This window comes from Arachis stenosperma, chromosome 1 (genome assembly GCF_014773155.1).
Source record: "Arachis stenosperma cultivar V10309 chromosome 1, arast.V10309.gnm1.PFL2, whole genome shotgun sequence".
Taxonomy (NCBI): domain Eukaryota; kingdom Viridiplantae; phylum Streptophyta; class Magnoliopsida; order Fabales; family Fabaceae; genus Arachis; species Arachis stenosperma.
In genome coordinates this window covers 98,985,358-99,001,571 of record NC_080377.1, presented here as the reverse complement: position 1 = coordinate 99,001,571, position 16,214 = coordinate 98,985,358, and the positions used below count along the sequence as shown (strand labels likewise).

Below are 16,214 nucleotides of genomic sequence, written 5' to 3'. Positions count from 1 at the left end.
GGCTGAAAAGGACTGCAGATGCTGTTGGATTCTGACCTCCCTGAACTCGAAGTGGACTTTCTGGAGCTACAGAAACCCAATTGGCGCGCTCACAATTGCATTGAAAAGTAGACATCCTGGGCTTTCCATCAATATATAATAATCCATACTTTGCCCGAGATTTGACGGCCCAAACCGGCGTTCCAGATCAGCTCAAAACTGCCCGGCGTTAAACGCCGGAACTGGCACAAGAATGGGAGTTAAACGCCCAAACTGGCACAAAAGCTGGCGTTTAACTCCAAGAAAAGTCTCTACACATGAAAGCTTCAATGCTCAGTCCAAGCACACACCAAGTGGGCCCGGAAGTGGATTTTTATGTCATTTACTCATCTTTGTAAACCCTAAGCTACTAGTTCTCTACAAATAGGACCTTTTGCTATTGTACTTTCATCTTGGTTCTTCTGGTTCCCTCTCTGGGGCCGAAGCCAATGATCACCATTCTCAGTTATGTATTTTCAACGGTGGAGTTTCTACACACCATAGATTAAGGTGTGGAGCTCTGCTGTACCTCGAGTATTAATGCAATTACTATTGTTCTTCTATTCAATTCGGCTTGTTCTTGTTCTAAGATATCACTTGTTCCTCAACTTGATGAATGTGATGATCCGTGACACTCATCATCATTCTCACCTATGAATGTGTGCCTGACAACCACCTCCGTTCTACCTTAGATTGAGGGATATCTCTTGGATCCCTTAATCGGAATCTTCGTGGTATAAGCTAGAATTGATGGCGGCATTCAAGAGAACCCGGAAGGTCTAAACCTTGTTTGTAGTATTCTGAGTAGGATTCAAGGATTGAATGACTGTGACGAGCTTCAAACTCCTGAAGGCTGGGCGTTAGTGACAGACGCAAAAGAATCACTGGATTCTATTCCAACCTGATTGAGAACCGACAGATGATTAGCCGTGTTGTGACAGAGCGCGTTGAACATTTTCACTGAGAGGACGGGACTGTAACCATTGACAACAGTGATGCCCAACATACAGCTTGCCATGGAAAGGAGTAAGAAGGATTGGATGAAGACAGTAGGAAAGCAGAGAGACGGAAAGGACAAAGCATCTCCATATGCTTATCTGAAATTCTCACCAATGAATTACATAAGTATCTCTATCCTTATTTTATGTTTTATTCATCTTTTAGTCATTAATCCTCCATAACCATTTGAATCAGCCTAACTGAGATTTACAGGATGACCATAGCTTGCTTCATACCAACAATTTTCGTGGGATCGACCCTTACTCGCGTAAGGTTTATTACTTGCTGGTTAGTTGTGCGAAGTTGTGATAAAGAGTTGAGATTGCAATTGAGCGTACCATGTTGATGGCGCCATTGATGATCACAATTTCGTGCACCAATGATCCATAGCCTTCTTTGACTCATTGGAAAGACCTTCATAGAAGATGTGAAGTTGAACTCATTCATTGAACATCTCTGGTGGGCATCTTATTGTTAGGTCTTTGAACCTCTCCCATGCTTCATAAAGAGTCTCACCATCTTGTTGCCTGAAAGTTTGCACTTCAGCTCTCAGCCTGTTGATCCTTTGAGGAGGGTAAAATCTTGCCAAAAACTTATTCACCACATCTTCCCAATTTGTTAAGATCTCCTTTGGGAAGGATTCAAGCCATTTGGATGCCTTGTCCCTGAGTGAAAAAGGGAACAAGAGCAACCTATAGACATCTAGATGGACTCCATTGGACTTCACAGTGTCACAAATTCTCAGGAAGGTGGTTAGATGTTGATTGGGGTCTTCTTGAGCACTTCCTCCGAATGAACAATTATTCTGAACAAGAGTGATGAGCTGGGGTTTTAGTTCGAAATTGTTGGCATGTATGATGGGCTTCTGAATGCTACTTCCACAATTTTCTGGATTAGGATTGATATAGGAGCCTAGAACTCTCCTTTCTTGCCCAGCACGGTTTGCATGGCCTTCTCTAGCATGGTTGTGAGCTTCTTCTTCATGATTTTTCTCCAAATTCTTTTCCATGTTGGGTTCAAAGTACTCTTCCTCTTCTTCCTCAGCACCAATAATTCTTTTCCCTCTTGCTTCCCTTCTTAGTCTCCAAAGGGTCCTTTCAGGTTCTGAATCGAAGGATGTTGAAACTCTTTCTCTTCTCCCTGTCATACAACAGACAGATTGCACAACAGGAGATAAAATGAAGAAACTATTCTTGTTAGAGTAATTGTTAGTGTGAGTAATGCAATTTATCAAACAGTTAGTGGGTTAGTGAGCAGAATTGTAATTATCAAAGAAAGAAAGAACGAAAAAATAAAGAGGGTGAAGGGGGTCGGGAAGAAATTAAAACAAACTAAAAGAAATTGACTGAATCAAATAAACAAAAAGAAAAAATGCTCAATCTAGTGATCTTCAAATGTAATCATTGTTGATTCAAAATTAATCCCCGGCAACGGCGCCAAAAACTTGATGCATGAAAACTTGTCTCTCAACAAATTTTCCTTTGGCAAGTATACCGAATTGTCGTCAAGTAAAACTCACAATAGAGTGAGGTCGAATCCCACAAGGATTGATTGGTCAAGCAACTTTAGTTAGAAGAATATGCTAGTTGAGCTAAACAGAAATTAGATTGAGAACTTGCAGAAATTTAAATGACTGGAAAGTAAATAACAGAAATTAAAGTGCAGAATCTTAAATGGGGATTTGGGGTAATGAGCATGAAAATAAATGGCAGAAAGTAAAGAGAATGGGTAAGATTAGAAATGGGGTAATCATTGGGTTCAGGAGATGTTGCATTCTCCGGATCAAGTTCATTCTCATCTCTTCCTCAATCAATGCATTCATTGATCTCCTTGGCAATCTTAACTGATTGGATCCCAATTCCTTGGCAATCCAATCTCTCTAAGCTTGAACAATTGCCCAATTCCTTGCTTCCTTTGCCCTAAAATCAAGCAATTAAAGTGCATCAAAGCTCTAGCCAAAGTCATGAGATTATGCATCATCAATTTATCATGAAATTCTAGCAAAATTCTCATGAAATCATGCAAAGTTCACACTAGTTGCTTGAATCAAGGTGTGAGTGTATTTTCATCCAAAACTTATCTTATTCACTAAGAAAATGCATGAAACTACCCTAAAACAGTAAAGAAAAGGTCAGTGAAACTGGCCTAGATGCCCTGCCATCATATATCTCGGTAATTGGTGCTATCAGGGGCATGTATTTAGAGAATTTGCCGATTCTTGGTGGTCGGCTTGTGTTTGTCAGTTTGGGGTGGTCCCTTTGATTTTCTCTGGGTGGTGGGTTATGTCGTGGTGCCGGGTTGCCATGTTGGGTGTGGTTGTGTTGCTGCTTGTTGGCAGCGACGACCTGGCTGACCTCTTCGTCATTTATGTAATCTTTGGCGACGTTTTGGATCTCGTGCATGGCCCACACAGGTTTGGTGGTGAGGTGTTTGTGGAAGTCTTCGTTCATGAGCCCGTTGGTTAAGGAAAGGCTTGCGATTGAATCCGTGAGCCCGTCGACCGTTAAACATTCGCCGTTGAAGTGGTCGAGGTATTTCCTTGTGGATTCATCCTATTTTTGTGTGACCCCTAGCAAGCTGATGGGGTGTTTAGCTTTAGTGATTCTGGTCGTGAACTGGGCCATGAACTTTCGTGTAATATCGTGGAAGCCAGCTATGGATCCGTTCGGGAGGGCGTTGAACCATTTGATTGCTGGCCTGGCTAGGGTCACCGGGAAGGCCCTGCATCAGACTCGTCGGCCGCTCCTTCTAGGTTCATCCTAGCCTCGAAGGTCGTTAGATGTTCTTGGGGATCTTTGGTTCCGTCATACTTCATGTCAGTGGGTTTATCGAAACCTTTAGGGAGTTTTACTTTCAAGATCCTTTCCGTGAAAGGTGTGGCTCCCATTATCGTGTGGTCGTTTCTTGTGCGCTTGGTCTCTCGGTGTCACCGATCTTCATCCGAGTCATGCTGACAACTCGGATCTCGGGAAGCGCTGCGGTTGTGCCTTGGCTGTATCGCTGTTCTGGCGATTTTTCTCGCCTGTGGTCGCACGAGGTGCTGCGATCGTCTCTCCTATCGTGTCGGCGAGTTGGCGATCTGCCGTGGCGATATTTTAGTCTGGAAATTGCATGGCTTCTGTGTTCGTTATTGTATCTTTCCTTGGCGGCCAATCTGCCTTCGAGTTCCTGGACCCGGAGGCAGAGATATTGGATGATTTGTGCCGCTTTGTCCCCTATTTTCTCAGGGTGTCGCGGTTCCGTGACGATGTGATCGTTTTCCTTATTCTGTGCATGGTGGATGGTACTTGCTATCCTTCCTTGGTTTGCGACCTCCTGGTGTTCTGGGGTCGGATTCTTTATTCGAGAGTCATCCCGGCTTGAGGAGGCTTCTTCAAGTACGTCTTCCATTCCGGTTTAGTCGGTGCAAGTTCCCCACAGACGGCGCCAATGTACAAGATGTCTCTGGTACGGGTTGAGGGATGGATCGGAAACTTGCGGGTCGAGGCAGATGCCAGATCGCTTGACTGGAGCAAAGGGGGGAGTTACCTGCAAAGACACTCCGACGCTCAAGTCAGAATAGATCTGAGAGGTATAAGGTATGAGGAATGAGTGAATACCTGGGGGGACCTGGGTCCTCTATTTATAGGTGATGGTAGTTATCTTATCTTATCTTGTTTGGCTAAGATAAGGGAGACGTTTGAATTCGAAAGTCGGTTAGGAATTCTAGAGGACCGGCTTCGGGCCCTCTAGAAGGGCGAGGCGGGTAGGACCCGGGTAATCGGGTTCGGGTTTAACCCCGGGTCATGGATCCGTGGGCCGGATCCGTAACACCTATGTATGTTCATATATATATATATATATATATATATATATATATATATATATATATATATATATATATCCTCTGGCCAGTCTTAGCTTCGCAGGCTGAGTCTGGGGCTAGTTATGTTGTTTCCTTGGCTTTCCTATATTATTTTTCTTATCTTTATCATGTTCCTATTAGGTTTCTTAGCATGCAAGTGTTGAGCGGATAATTTATACGCTTTTTGGCATTGTTTTTAGGTAGTTTTCAGTATGATTTAGTTAGTTTTTAGTATATAATTATTAGTTTTTATGCAAAAATCACATTTCTGGACTTTACTATGAGTTTGTGTATTTTTCTGTGATTTCAGGTATTTTCTGGCTGAAATTGAGGGACCTGAGCAAAAATCTGATTCAGAGGCTGAAAAAGGACTGCAGATGCTGTTGGATTCTGACCTCTTGCACTCGAAGTAGCTTTTCTGGAGCTATAGAAGCCCAATTGCTGCACTCTCAATTGCGTTGGAAAGTAGACATCTTGGGCTTTTCAGCAATGTATAATAGTTCATACTTTTTCCCATATTTGATGACCCAAACTGGCATCAAAACGCCGGTTAGAGACCCTTTTCTGGCGTTTAACGCCAGAACTGGAATAAAAGCTGGAGTTAAACGCCCAAACTAGCATCAGAGGTTGCGTTTAACTCCAAGAAAAGCCTATGCATGTGAAAGCTTCAATGCTCAGCCCAAGCATACACCAAGTGGACCCCGGAAGTGGATTTCTGCATTATCTACCTTAGTTACTCATTTTCTGTAAACCCTAGCTACTAGTTTTAGTATAAATATTACTTTTTTCTCATTGTATTAGAGTTTTGGTTATTCTGGTTCCCCCTCTAGGGCTGAAACTAATGAACAACATTATCACTTATGTATTTTAAACGGTGGAGTTTCTACACCTCATAGATTAAGGTGTGGAGCTCTGCTGCTCCTCATGAATTAATGCAAAGTACTATTATTCTTCTATTCAATTCAAGCTTATTCTTATTCTAAGATATTCACTCGTACTTCAACCTGATGAATGTGATGATCCGTGACACTCATCATCATTCTCACTTATGAACGTATGCCTGACAACCACCTCCATTCTATTTGCAATAGCTTGAGTGTGTATCTCTTGGCCTCTTGGTCCACGTCGCATGGTTGCCTTTCCTGACAACAGAGCCTTCCATTCCGTGAGATCAGAGTCTTCGTGGTATAAGCTAGAATCAATTGGCAACATTCTTGAGATCTATAAAGTCTAAACTTTGTCTGTGGTATTCCGAGTAGGATCTGGGATGGGATGACTGTGACGAGCTTTAAACTCGCGAGTGCTGGGCGCAGTGACAGTGCGTAAAAGAATCATTGGATCTTATTCCGACATGATCGAGAACCAACAGATGATTAGCCCTACGTAACCTGTAGCTGGACCATTTTCACTGAGAGAACAGATGGTAGCCATTGACAACGGTGATCCTCCAACATACAGCTTGCCATGGAAGGGAGTACGCATGATTGGATGAAGGCAGTAGGAAAGCAGAGATTCGAGAGGAACAAAGCATCTCCATACGCTTATTTAAAATTCTCACCAATGAATTACATAAGTATCTCTATCCTATTTTATGTTTTATTTATCTTTTAATTATCAAAACCCCATAACCATTTGAATCTGCCTGACTGAGATTTACAAATTGTTACAAAAAATCAAAATTTTGAAACAAAAGAATTTTGTAACAAAAAAAAGGAGCCGTTGCAGTATGTCCCGTTACAAAAAGTTTTTGTAACAAAAAACGGAACTATTACAATTCAAAATGATATTTTGTAACAAATTTTTGTGATACAAAAAACCAGAAGTCATTACAAAAGTGGTAACAAATTTTGATCTTCAAGGTATTTTTGGTGACAATCTATTTTTTCCTATCATAAAATTTTGTTACAAAATGTAACTTAATTTTGTAACATTTTTTTCTTTAGTTACAAAATACTATTTATTTTGTAATAATTTTTTTATATACAAATTACACAAATAATTTATCAAATTATATTATTTTTTAATTAAAAAATATATTAACTAATTTACTCAACAAGTCAACATTTATATAATATATAATAACATAAATAGTTCAAATATCTTTCATTAACTAATTTACTCATTTCTCATGGAGAAGTTCTAATAAGTGCCACACATCTGAAAATCTTAAATAAAAAATAATAATATAAATTGTCTAAGAAAATCTTAAATAAATTGAAGTGCCATACAAGAAAAGGAAAATCTTAAATAATGCAGACTCACTCTAAGAAGTAATTAAGAACTTAGTATTCAGAAAGGGAACGAATACATTGTATTGCAAATATGAGTTTAGATATAGTGTCAAGTATCGAAACCGAATTGCATGGATGAAAAAACAGAAATCTAGCACAAAGTATGAAGGTACATGAAACTAAAATCCATCCAATAACTACTAGGCTGCAACCACCACAGAATTCAACACAATCATGATTTGAAATGTAATAAAAAAGTAGCTCAATATAATATAATAACCAACAGTCAATGAACTTACAAGTATACAAGGCACTACATCCCAAGTAAGGAACATTCTGCATATTCAAAAGCAATTTCTGAATCAAGCTTGGAAGAAGCACCCAATTTCATAAAAATAGAATTGGTTCATATCAATTATAATTAAAACACTTTGATTCATGTTCACACCACATGATCATTATTCATTGCATCAACTAATCCTTCTTCCTTTTCTTTTTAATTTTTCTATCATATAAAACTTCAATATATAACAGAACTAACACTTTTCTCCCAATGTTACCAATTCATGAGAGATACAAAGAATCTTCAACAAAAGTAATCAAAAGACGCTAGTGTCAGTGGATGGTGCTACTATATGCTCCTTTATTAGTTCAAAGTTTTAACACTTTATAATAGGTTTAACTAATCCTCAATCTTCATTTACTTATAAGTTGATAGTTTCTATATACAAAGTAGTCAATAATTAATGTGCCAGAAATATGATATTAATTAAAAATAATAGTAATAAAATGAAGTGATGCACTCATCACAAGGACACTTGCAGATTTTTATTTTATTATTATTTTTTTCTAAATGGCATGCAACACATTTCCTTTCTAAAAAAATAGTTTAAGCTTTTAAAAGAATTGGCTCATACCAATTATATTCTAAGTTCTAACATGAAATCCCCAAACTACTTAATCTTTTGTTTTAGACCTATTAACAAGTTGAGATGCTGAAGATTAATGTGTAAATAAAAAATAAAGAACTTCTGGCATCTTGATGTTCAAATTTTCAGAGCTCTGATCAATAGACGTGTTCACATCAACGTCAACATAAGTATTAGGTAAGACAAGAAGCTAATGAATGACCCCAATAACATCAGTATAATTATATACATACTACTGAAAAAGTAAATGCTTATGACCAGTTTACTGGGCTTCATTATAGCATTACAAGACAAAGCTCTCAGTTGAAATATGTTTGCGTTTATTGAATGATGTTATTATCCAATGGATTTTCAAAAGGGGATTTTAGTAAAGCACATTATCAAGTAAAAGAAAGGTATTATAAGAGCTTTCAATAGAGACATTGAGAAACTGAGAGCAACCGAGACACCTTACCTGTAAAACTTGACAGTTTTCCAGTGTGCTTTTCCCACCTTGTAGTTCACAAAACATTCCAAAAAAAGAATAAGCAAATAGAACAGTAGTAATTGAGTTAGTAAAACATTAATCTTTAAAATTTTCCTTTCTTTGATTGTGGGAGGTGTTTTAAGTGATGATTTTCCTTTCTTTGGAATGGATAATTATAAATATATAATCCTCCAAAACTTATGGTACTTTAAAATGTTCATACAAATGGATAGTTAGATACGGGTTTGGAGGATCACATTAAAAAAGCCCTCACTATCTAATCCCCAGACTTCCAAATAAGATAATGGTTTATTATATGTAGATGCAAATTTCGATTAAATATACTCCCACCAAAAGATAAATCTAGAAAAGTTAAGCTATTGTAATTCATCAAAAGAAGCAAACACCAGTTTCCATGGAAGTTTCATATCCATTAATGCTAAATTACAAAATTACAAGTAATAATTTGAAGTTCCAATAATACTAAATTACTAATCAGAACAAGTAAAAAAAAACAAGCAACAAATCAGAAAAAAACTACACAGAACAATAATCAACAGCCCTAATATTCACAAGTTCTAATAATCAAAAATAGTATCCCTAATTAGAAGTTCTAATAAATTAAATCGTAGACTTCCATGGCATTCATAAATTAAAACAGTTAATTTCAAAATAAAATCCCCTACCTCAATTAGCCAAAACTCGGTAATTAAACGCAACAAACCATTCGTTTGTTTTTAATTCCTAGTAGCAACAACTTTCCTCTTAGAGCAGCAGTAACAATGATCTCAGCACCAATCATAATTTTTTAGGAGATAAATTAGCAACACTAGAATAAAATATGCTAACATAATTAGGACAAAAATATGACAGAGGAACAAAATAGTAACAAAGCAAGGAAGAAAATGTTACAGGTCTCGTAAACGAAGGAATTGGAACCAGAACGGGAACAGTGCTACCGGCAACAACGGCAGTGACATCCCCTTTCAAGTTTCACGATGACAGAACGATCCTTAGCGGCTAGCTCTAGCGGTGACGACAATGGCTCCGGCGGCTAGCCCTGGCAACAGCAGTGGCAACTCCTCCCTCACCCCTCCATCGCGTCTTTCACTCTCTCTGCTTCGTGCGATGGTGGTAGCTTCGGGCTTGACGGCGGCGCGCGATGATAGCGATGCAACAGCCGCGGCGAGCTGGACACGAACGGCCTCCCTCCAGTGGCGGCGACAGGACGCGGGCGGCTTCCCTCTTCTCGCGGACTCTCTCTCTCTTCGCGTCTTGACATCCCTTTCTCCACAGTTCCATTTCTGATGACGATTTAGCAGCAGTGACCGACGGTAAAGCGCGACGAAGGTTGCGCGACGATTGCCAGTGGCGGCGCGGCCTCCCCCCTTTCCTTTCCTTCTTCTTCCCCACGACTCCCTCACTTCCTCGGGTCTCTCTCTCTATGCTTGTGTCTGTGTATACGCTTGTATTGGTTGTGTGTGTGGTGTGCTGTGAGTATCAGAAAAAGATAGGGTTAGAGATTGGATAACTTAAATATTTTTAATAAAAATAAGGATAAGAATAGTATAATAACTAAAAATTATTTTTAATTTAATAATAATTATATAAAGATATTATTTAATTATAAATTTTTACATATTTAAATAAATTAATTATTTTTAAAATATTATTTTATTATTATTTTATAATTATTTTTACACAAATATTAATTAAGATAAAATTGGAGATATTCAAGTTAATTTTTTTATTCATAAAATTTAAAATATTAAATTCAAAAATCTTAAATATTTAAATTAAATGATATAAAATTTTTATATTTTTTTCAATTACTAAAATTTTAAATTATAAATAAGAAAATACTATGTTTAACATATAGATCTCTAAAAATTTATTTTGAATAAGTATAATAAATTATAAATAATTTATTATTTAATTTTTAAAATAATTTTAAACTCAAACTATCATTAATTAAACTTAAATATTTTTAGTAAAATAAATTTTTAAATATAAAATCTTAAATAAATATAATAAATCATAAATAACTTATTATGTTTATTTTTAAAAATTCAAAGTCTTAATTTAGTATGTTGAAACAAAATTTTTTATTAGTTATAAAAAATCTTTGAATTTTGTGACAAATAAATAATTTGTTACAAAAATATTGTATTTTGTGACAAATTAATTTTTTGTTACAATATATTTAGAGATTTTGAAACAAATAGATATTTTGTTAGAAAATATCTTGAATTTTTGCAACAATATAATATTTTGTTACAATACATTATAATATTTTGTAACATAACAACAATTCAATACGAAAGCTAACATAATTTGTAACAAAAGAAATTAAGTTGTTACAAAATATTGAAATATTTTGTAACAAATTTTCTTATTGTTACAAAATATTCTTATTTTGTAACAATAACTAATTATTGTTATAAAAAAGCTATAATTTGTAACAATTTTAAATTTGATATAAATTTTTTGTTACAAATGTTTCATTTTCTTGTAGTGATAGCTTGCTTCAAGCCGACAATCTCCGTGGGATCGACCCTTACTCACGTAAGGTATTACTTGGACGACCCAGTGCACTTGCTGGTCAGCTATGGAGTTGTGAAGAAAGTATGTGAGATCACGATTTCGTGTACCAAGTCTTTGGCGCAGTTTCCGGAGATTGTTCGAGTTTGGACAACTGACGGTTCATCTTGTTGCTTAGATTAGGTATTTTTTTCTTTTTATTTTGTTCTTCAGAATTTTTAAGAACGAATTCTAGAGTTTCAGATGATGCTTTTATCATCACAGGAGCTAGTTGATTCATAGGAGCTTGTATGTAATGTCCTGCTAAAGCTTGGCTAGCCATGACTAATCTTTTTAGACTGAAGCTTTAGACTAATATTGCATGACTCCTGGAATTCTTATTAAAAATTTTGAGTTTCTTATTTTCTTTTTCAAAATAATTTTCGAAAAATAAAAAAATTACAAATTTTTTTTTATAAAATCATAAAATCAAAATATTTTTGTGTTTCTTGTTTGAGTCTAGTGTCAATTTTTAAGTTTGGTATCAATTGCATGTTTCTATTTTTCTTGCATTTTTCGAAAATATATGCATTGTGTTCTTCATTGATCTTCAAGTTGTTCTTGATGATTTTCTTTGTCTGATCTTTAAATTCTCTTATTTTGTGTCTTTTGTTGTTTCTCATGTGCATTCTCAAATTCTTAGTGTCTCTAGTATGAAAACTTCTAAGTTTGGTGTCTTGCATGTCTTTCTTTTCTTAAAAATTTTTCAAAAATATGTTCTTGATGTTCATCATGATCTTCAAAGTGATCTTGGTGTTCATCTTGACATTCAAAATGTTCTTGCATGCATTCCTTGTTTTTATCTTAGTTTTTCATGTTTAATTTCATTCTGTTGTTTTTCCCTCTCATCATAAAAAAATTCAAAAAAAATTCAAAATTATGTCTTTTCAAGTCAATAATACAGCGAATTGAAGATTCAAAACATACAGCAGAGGAATCACAGAGAAAAAGGTGGGCGTTCAAAACGCCCAATAAGGAAGAATTTCTGGCGTTTAAACGCCAGCCAGGGTACTTGGCTGGGTATTTAATGCCAAAGGAGGTAGCCAAGTGGGCGTTAAACGCCAGAATGGATACCATTCTAGGTGTTTAACGCCAGGATAACACCAAAGATGTAATTTTGTTTTCAATTCAAATCTTTTTCAATTTTTCAAGTTTTAAAACTAATTTTTCAAAATCTTATCTTTTTCATATCCTCTCTTATCAATCATATATTTTTCAAAATCAAATCTTTTTCATTTTTATTTTAATATTTTCGAAAATCCTTGCTAACAATTAATGTTGTGATTCAAGAATTTCAAGTTTGTTACTTTCTTGTTAAGAAAGGTTCAATATTTGAATTTTAGAATCATATCTTTTAATTTCTTGTTAGTCAAGTCATCAATTTTAAAAATCAAATCTTTCTTAATTTGTTTCTCAATCATATCTTTTCAATCATATCTTTTTAATCATATCTTTTTCAAATCACATCTTTTTAAATTCTAATTTCAAAATCTCTTTCTAACTTCTTATTTTTTCAAAACTTATTATTTCTTATCTTTTTCAAAACCACTTAACTACTTTTCTCTCTCCAATTTTCGAAAACCATTAACAAAGTTTTCAAAAATCTTTTTAATTAAATAATTATTTTAAACTCTAAGTTTATTTCATTTAAAAATTTTTGAAAATTCTCTCTCTCCCATCTCTTTCTATTTAATCACTAACACTTACCCTCCTTTAATAATTTGGACCCCATCCCTCTTTATAAGTTTGAATTCTTCTCTCTACCTCATCCTTCTATTCTTCTTTTCCTCTAACATATCAAGGAATCTCTATACTGTGACATAGAGGATTCCATACTTTCTTTATTTTCTTCTCTTTCATATGAGTAGGAACAAAGATAAAGGCATTCTTGTTGAAACTGATCCTGAACTTGAAAGGACTCTGAAGAGTAAGCTAAGAGAAGCTAAAGCACAACTCTCTGGAGAGGACCTGACAGAAATTTTCGAAAAAGAAGAAGACATGGCAGCCGAAAATAACAACAATTCCAACTATGCAAGGAAGTGCTTGGTGACTTTACTGCACCAACTCTCGACTTCTATGGGAGAAGCATCTCTATTCCTGCCATTGGAGCAAACAACTTTGAGCTTAAGCCTCAATTAGTTTCTCTGATGCAACATAATTGCAAGTTTTATAGACTTCCATTGGAAGATCTTCATCAGTTCTTGGTTGAATTTTTGCAAATCTGTAACACTGTTAAGACCAATGGAGTTGATCCCATGGTCTACAGACTTATGCTTTTTCCTTTTGCTGTAAGAGACAGAGCTAGTATATGGTTGAACTCACAACCTGGAAACAGCCTGAACTTTTGGGAAAAACTGGTCAATGCCTTCTTAGCTAAATTCTTTCCACCTCAAAAGATGGGTAAGCTTAGAGTGGAAGTTCAAACCTTCAAACAGAAGGAAGGTGAATCCCTCTATAAAGCTTGGGAAAGATACAAGCAATTGATCAGAAGGTGTCCTTTTCTGACATGCTTTCAGAATGGAGCATCATAGGTATCTTCTATGAGGGTTTGTCTGAGTTATCCAAGATGTCATTGGACCATTCTGCAGGCGGATCTATTCATCTGAAGAAAACGCCTGCAGAAGCCCAGGAACTCATTGAAATGGTTGCAAATAACTAGTTCATGTACACTTCTGAAAGAAATCCTGTGAACGATGGGACAACTCAGAAGAAAGGATTTCTTGAGATTGATACTCTGAATGCCATATTAGCTTAGAGCAAAATATTGACTCAGCGAGTCAATATAATTTCTCAGAATCTGACTGGATTGCAAGTTGCATCTGGCAGTGCTAAAGAAGCCTTCTCTGAAGGAGAAGCTTGTGACCCTGAGAATCCTGCAATGGAAGAGGTGAATTACATGGAAGAACCCTATAGAAACACCTACAATTCTTCATGGAGGAATCACCCAAATTTCTCATGGAAGTATCAACAGAAGCCTCAACAGAAGCCTCAATAAGGCTTCAACAACAATAATGGTGGAAGAAATAGGTTTAGCAATAGCAAGCCTTTTCCATCATCTTCTTAGCAACAGAGAGAGAACTCTGAGAAGAGTCATTCTGGCTTAGCAACCATTGTCTCTGATATATCTAAGATCACACTAAGTTTTATGAAGGAAACAATATCCTCCATTAGAAATTTGGAGGCACAAGTGGGTCAGCTAAGTAAAAAGGTTACTGAAACTCCTCCTAGCACTCTCCCAAGCAATACAGAAGAAAATTCCAAGAGAGAGTGCAAGGCCATAACCATGACCAACATGGCCAAACTTGGAGAGAGTGAGAAGGACGTGATTTCCAGTGAGAAAAATTTCATAGGATGTCCTCTGAACGAAAAGAAGTTCCCCTTTGAGGAACCAAGAGAATCTGAGACTCATATAGAGACCATAGAGATTTCATTGAACCTACTTCTGCCATTTATGAGCTCTGATGAGTATCCTTCCTCTGAAGAGGATGAAGAAATTACTGAAGAGAAAGTTGCTAAGTACCTTGGAGCAATCATGAAGCTGAATGCCAAGTTATTTTGTAATGAGACTTGGGAGGATGAACCTCCATTACTCATCAATGAACTAAGTGCATTGGTTCAGCTGAAGATACCTCAAAAGAAACCGGATCCCGAAAGGTTCTTAATACCTTGCACCATAGGCACCATGACCTTTGAGAAGGCTCTGTGTGACCTGGGATCAGGCATAAACCTCATGCCACTCTCTGTAATGGATAAACTGGAATCTTTGAGGTACAAGCTACAAGAATCTCACTAGAGATGGAAGACAAATCAAAGAAACAGGCTTATGGACTTGTAGAGGATGTCTTGGTAAAGGTTGAAGGCCTTTACATCCCTACTGACTTCATAATCCTAGACACTGGGAAGGAGGAGGATGAATCCATCATCCTTGGTAGACCCTTCCTAGCCATAGCAAAAGCTGTGATTGATGTTGACAGAGGAGAGTTATTCCTTCAAGTGAATGAGGACTACCTTATGTTTAAGGCTCAAGGATCTCCTTCTGTACACATAGAGAAGAAACATGAAAAGCTTCTCTCAATACAGAGTCAAATAGAGCCTCCACATTCAAACTCTAAGTTTGGTGTTTGGAGTCCCCAACCATGCTCTGAATATCTGTGAATCTCCATGAGAGCTCACTGTCAAGCTATTGACATTAAAGAAGCGCTTATTGGGAGGCAACCCATTTTTTATCTATCTATGTTAAATTTCCATTTTCCATTGTTATTTTATATTTTCTTTAGGTTGATAATCATGTGGAGTCACAAAAACAACTGCAAAATCAAAGCAAACTCAAAAACAGCATTAAAAATAGCACACCCTAGAGGAGGAGCTTACTAGCATTTAAACTCTAGTAATTGTAGCAGAATGGGTGTTAGACGCCCAGTCTGGCACCATTCTGGGTGTTTAACGCCAGAAAAGGGCACTAGACTGGCATTTAATGCGAGGAATGGGCAGCAACCTGGCGTTTAACGCCAGGATTAGCACTCAGAGGGTGTTTACATGCCAGAATGGTACAGGGATGAGAAATCCTTGACACTTCAGAATCTGTGGACCCCACAGGATCCCCACCTACCTCAACTCACTCTCTTTTCTTCACACATTCCAATAACACCCTTCCCCAAATACCCCTCACTAATCACCTCCATTTTTCTTCCCCAATACCCTTTACGAATCACCTCCATCCACTCTTTCCCAAATACCCCACCTACCCCACCATTCAAAATTCAAAAACTTTCCCTCCCAAACCCAACCCTCACACACGGACACCCCTCTCTTCCACTCCTATATAAACCCCTCATCACTCCTTCATTTTCACACCTTATATACACTTTTCCCCTCCTTGGCCGAACATTTCTTCACCCTCTATCTCCTCCACTTCTTCTTCTTCTCCGTCCCTTCTTTCTTCTTTTGCTTGAGGACAAGCAAACCTTTTAAGTTTGGCGTGGTAAAAGTGTTGCTTTTTGTTTTTCCCTAACCATTTATGGCACCTAAGTCCGAAGAAACCTCTAGAAAGAGGAAAGGGAAGGCTAAAGCTTCTACCTCCGAGTCATGGGAGATGGAGAGATTCATCTCAAAGGTCCATCAAGACTACTTCTATGAAGTTGTGGCCA

General features: G+C 36.9%; 1 non-coding gene across 1 annotated transcript; it reads right to left on the bottom strand.

Moving 5' to 3' along the window:
* Window positions 1-13,469: 13,469 nt before the first annotated feature.
* On the bottom strand, window positions 13,470-13,575 carry LOC130949456 (small nucleolar RNA R71). Its single transcript, XR_009073389.1, has one exon. It is a non-coding gene; the product is annotated as a small nucleolar RNA R71 (small nucleolar RNA).
* Between the last annotated feature and the right edge of the window lie 2,639 nt (window positions 13,576-16,214).